The sequence below is a fragment of the Plectropomus leopardus genome, chromosome 4 (assembly GCF_008729295.1).
Source record: "Plectropomus leopardus isolate mb chromosome 4, YSFRI_Pleo_2.0, whole genome shotgun sequence".
Classification (NCBI taxonomy): Eukaryota; Metazoa; Chordata; class Actinopteri; order Perciformes; family Serranidae; genus Plectropomus; species Plectropomus leopardus.
The window spans coordinates 6,908,473-6,913,916 of record NC_056466.1 but is presented as its reverse complement, the minus strand read 5'-3'; the positions used below and the strand labels follow the sequence as shown (position 1 = coordinate 6,913,916).

Here is a 5,444-nt window from a genome sequence, read left to right as displayed (position 1 = left end):
TTACTGTTTACATTTTTTCAATAGATAAATAAATAAATAAATAAGAATTTGTAATGAAAGCCCAAATAGATATCTCATAACTATTTAAATAAATGTGAAACCAGATTGGGAGCCAGCAGGTTGATGATTCAAGCCCAGCTCGGACCAAGTGCCGCATGTTGACTGGTAACTAGAGAGGTGCAAATTTATGTCATGGTCACTGCTAACGTGCCCTTGAGCAAGGCTCCGGACCCCCAAATTTATGGGGTGCCATTATATGAAGTAACCCTCTCGCTCTGACATCTCTTTATCCATTAAAGCGTGTAGGTCCTGTTTCTATATGTGTTTCTATTTCAGGTCTGTGGGTGTGTGTGTAAAACAATAACAGAGTAGAAAAAGTGAATTCCCTCTGAGGGATTCATAAATTATATTTTTTCCTACAAGACTAGCTCTGTGCTGCACTGACATTACCCAGATAGGCAGCGTCAGCAAAGACGATTGCCAGAGACTTGTTATCTTGCACCAGGACAACCTTTACTTTCAGCCCAGTCGCCAGAAGAAGACATTGGTATTGTGTGTTTCTGCAAACCACAAATATGTTACATTTGCATTTTTCATGCATATCTATCAACATTTCCGATGTGACGTAACATATGAGCTGATTTTGTTATTGAGGGTAAAGGGTGGATGGCTGTCAAGACAAACAAATAACAAAAGTGGTTGGGATTTGATGAGTCATTGCTTTGTTTCCAGCAGCTTTTTAGGCACCAGACATGGGTGTTTTATTGAGACCTGTCGCTGTTTTACCAGCCAGGATAGTGCCACGAATTGTAGTTTTACCAAGACTTTTGCAGTGGGGAATGTGTCCCAAAAACCAGGTATAGTAAGCCAAACCATGCCCAGCCACCAGAGTGCCCCTGCACCCCAAACCATTTTCTTAATTACCATGGAAATAAAATGATTCACACTGGAATGTTTTTAGTATTTAGACTGTAAATTAGGTGCCAAAGTGCATAAAAAGGATCAAAATAGAGCTTATTTATCAAAAGAAGTGGCAGAAGAAGATACTGCAGACCCCCTAACAGAGGTAGGTGAAATTCTAGTTTCTAAATGCCCCTGTACACCTGACCTGTGCAGAGCTGCTGGGCCTCCTGTCATTTTGCAAAAGCGACCCTAGAGCAAAGCAGTTTGAGAATCCCTGAGCTACTAGGACCACACTCTTAAACATGTTAAGACTGAGAACAAATCCCAACTAGTAAATTTATTTAAAATGTCCACATTTCAGATTTAGATTCAGTCTTTCTTATTTCTTGCCATAGATGAAGGCCATTTGTACACATTGCTCACATTGCTGATACCCACATTCAGCTGTTCCCTTGCAAACTCTTTACCTCTATATTCTTTCTGTGTATATTGACATGAATATTGTATTAAGATAGACGTAACCTATCCTTTAAAACCTCAAAACCTTCCTGCAGTTTCACAAAAAGGCACACATATTATAAAATGTGTTTTCTTTGTTCGACTCCCAGTGGGAAATGGGTCATCCCCAAATCAGCCATTGTTTCTTTAATGCTATGATTGCCCCTTTAGTTTAAGAGCTTTATGGACTCACATGCCAACTGCCAAAGGGCTTCATCAACACACACACACACACACATGCACACACACACACATACACACATGGACACACAGCGAGTCACAATCCAATTCCATGTACTGTACAATTCCTGGTGGCAGGATTTCAGATTTGTTATTATTTTGGAGTGTGTGTGTGTGTGTGTGTATGTCAATGATGAAGAGCTTGGTTGTGTGTGTTTATCCTCATGGCCCCTGCTGTCATTTTAATCTCCCCTTTGTGTTGGCAGTATCTGTGTGTGTGTGTGTGTGTGTGTGCGTGTGTGTGCGTGTGTGCTCGCGCGTGTATCTGTGCGTGCGCGTGCGTGCACATAATGAGTACACACACACACACACATAAGCATACGTTACTGTGTCAGTGTGTCACATGAGAGGATTAAAACCTCATGTCAGAGACAGCTTATGTGCCAACCATGCTTAGTGACAATAAAATATATTACCGAGGCGTTATTACCTATTCCGCCTCAGTCAACACGCCCTGGACTGTGTTTTGGTGCTGGGGAATAAATTTAATCACGATTTAGTGCAATCATGACGTTTACGCTACTGTAAGGAGGGGGCGGGGCGTCATATCTGCAGAACTAATAGAAACCGCTTACATCTTGATTGACACCCTCTTTCTCCAATCGGTGCTATTTTCATTGCGACAATTCCGCTGTTGAACCTGGCATTAGAGTTTTATAGTACTGACAAATATGTCGGCCTCTGGGAATCTCTTGGCCACCAATATTGTGGATATATGAGAGGAGCACGTAATTGTTTTGGGAATATACATCCACTTCTGAACTTCCGTGTTGGTGCAGCGGCCTGCCTGCAGACAGATGCTAGTTATTTTAAAAGAAGTTAAGAAACCCAAGCAGCTTCCACCTCTAGCTAACAGCTAGTTAAGATAGCTGCGTGTAGTAAAATAACGACAGGCGTATCGGACTCCGGCAAGCTAGCCAAACATTTAACTGTATTAGCTTGGCGCTGGGATAACTTTAGCTAGCCACAACAGGAAGACTCGCACAGCTTGCTGGCACCGCTGAATGAGCCGTATGGATCATAATGGATGTAAGGAGTTGTCTCTGCTGATTTTAATCTCAAGAGGAAATAACACGAGGGAGACTGGCACATCCCATTCACCGTTTTTGGACCCAGGACAATTGTAAAACCCTTTACAGGTGAGATGAATTGTTAGCCTGCTGCTAGCTTGGGTTAGCCAGGGGAGACCTGAGTAGCTTAATGCTAGCTAAAGACGACGCTGAAGTTGGCTTTCGATTCGTAGCTTCCATTCAGCAGTCAAGGGGAGAGTTAAGCGAAACGTAATTTTCAATGTTTAACGACCAATTCCTGTTTTTTGCACTTCCTACTGTAGCGACAGCATGTTAGACATTTTCAGTAAAGCCTGGACGTTGTGTGAAATCCACTTTCAGACTTGTTTAACGTTTATTCTATTGGTGGAAATGCTAAAAGGGAGAGTTAACTTGAATTATCATATTAAGATCACAATAGTGTTCTTTATATAAAAATAAAAAAAAGCCAAAAAACACATTACTCAGACAAGTCAAATGTTGACTAGATTACCCTAGAAAGGCTAAAGAATATTTAAAACTCAATTTCATATTTGTGAAACTCTTATTCAGTTTGTTTAAGTGCAAAAAAATGAGATTTTATTGTGTGTGTGTGTGTGTGTGTGTGTTGGGGGGGTCCACAAACAGAGTACAGGTCATCTTTAGTCTGTCTGGGATAATCTAGTCCAAATTTCACCTGTCTAAGTATAGTCGTTTACAAAAGTGATCAGGTTTATTGTGGTCTACATGTGAAAATGCAGTGAAATACCAGCTTTTTGCGTTTTTACACACAGGATAAACGTTTGAAAAATCAGAATTTTTTGTTTTAAATAATCTTTAGCCTGTGTGGGATTATCTGGTTCAGATTTAACCCGTCTAAGTATGGTGGTTTTCGAGAGAGACCTGGTTAAGGTGGTCTAGGTGACCACTGCTGAAACGGAATCCACGAATCGAAAGCTAACTTCAGCGTCGTTAGCTAACGTTAAATGGAAAAGGGCTCCTGCGGTATACTGAGCGTTATCAATAACGTATAAACCACGAATCATCTTTGCTTTGGTGTTGCTATTGCGTAAGTGTAATACATTTGTTTTGTATCTTGTTAATTAATTTCTATTATCGTGCTGCTATCGTTGCTTTTCAACATTAGCTAAGGTTGGTATCTCCACCCTACTTCTCTTTCATCATTATTGACACGCTAACGTTACTGACAGCATTGTAATACAAACTAGCTAACGTTTCCGTTAACATGACACCCGAGGTTATATGGTATATTAATTTTGCTCGTTATCCCAGGTGTGTAACGTTTATTATAGTCTTTAATATGCGTCCCCACCACGACGCTGAAGTCAGCTTTCGATTCAGAGTCAGCAGTTAAGGGAAGAGTTAAGGGAAATGTAATTTGCGTTGCTTACCAACCGATTCTCGTATTTTTTGCACGTGTTATACGTTTTAAGTGAAGCCTCAGCAATGTCTGAAACCCACTTTCAGATTGTGAAACCTTTATGATAAAAATTAAAATGCAAAAAAAGAGATTAACTGGTATTTGTCATCTGTAGACTGTAATAATTCGGGGCTCTCTTGATAAACTCTACTCTTAGATTAATCAAACCTGGGCCATATTATCCCAGAGATGTTAAATATTGTTTAGAATACACTTTCAGATTTGTGAATTTTTATTGTATGTGTGGAAATGTAAAGATGCCTTCAATGCATTTTCCCCCCACACTTGTTGACCACATTGAGTCAGGTCTCTCTTGAAAACCACGACACTCAGACAGGTCAAATCTGAACTACATCATCCCAGATAGGCTAAAGATAATTTGAAACACAATTTCAGATTTGTAAAATGTATATCCTATGAGTGAAAATGTAAACAAAAACCCAAAAACAAACAAACAAACAAAAAAAAAAAACGGAGATTACACTGCATTTTAACATGTAGACCACATTGAGCCAGGTCTGTCTTGAAAACCTTGAAAATCTGGATGACATTATCCCAGACAGGCTAATGATTATTGTAAATACAGTTTCAGAGATGTGCAACCTATATGTTACTTGTGTAAGTGCAAAAGGGATGTAATCGCAACAAACAGTAAAATCGTTTTGGTCGTGAGATATTGATCTTAATCTTTTTGCATTTTCACACATAGAATATAAATTTAAATTGTGTTTTAAATAATCCTTAGCCTATCTGTGATAATCTAGTCCAGATTTGACCTGTCTAAGTATTTTTTTTTTTTTTATCTGGACGTTGTCCAGTGTGGTCTACATGTGACATGCTGTGGGATTTTCCTTTTAACATTTTCACAAATAGAATAAAGGTTTAACAAATTTGAAAGTGGGTTTCACACAACTTTGGGGCCTTACTTAAAATTTCAAAAATGCTTTCACCACAGCAAGAGGTGCAGTATGCCGAGAATCTGCCCTCAATTATTGAAAATAATATCTCCTTAACTCTCCCCTTAACTGCTGAATCGCAAGATACGAATTTGAAGCTTACTTCAGCATCATGTCCCCACCCCGGCTTCAATATTTCCCACTGTCCAGTGTGGGCTGGGTATCTTTCACTTGTATGCACAGAACATTTCACCAAATGATTTTTCTGAAATTTTCGCTTATCGATAATCAACCACAGAAGCCACTGCATGATCATGTATCTGCGCCGATTACCAGAGTGGATCCTATGATGATAAAGAGCACATGTTTCAGCACACCATATAAAGCCTTTGACCGATTATCTCAACCTCCGCGCTAAACTGTGACATTTTCTAACGT

The 5,444-nt window shown here is 39.6% G+C and overlaps 1 protein-coding gene across 1 annotated transcript in view; it reads left to right on the top strand.

The window, feature by feature from the left end:
- The first annotated feature begins 2,308 nt into the window (after nucleotides 1-2,308).
- Nucleotides 2,309-5,444, top strand: part of zdhhc5a (zinc finger DHHC-type palmitoyltransferase 5a) — a 29,412-nt gene continuing 26,276 nt past the window's right edge. Inside the window, exon 1 of the mRNA XM_042484275.1 lies at nucleotides 2,309-2,780. The gene's annotated coding sequence lies outside the window, so the exon portion shown is untranslated. The remainder of the gene's footprint in view (nucleotides 2,781-5,444) is intronic.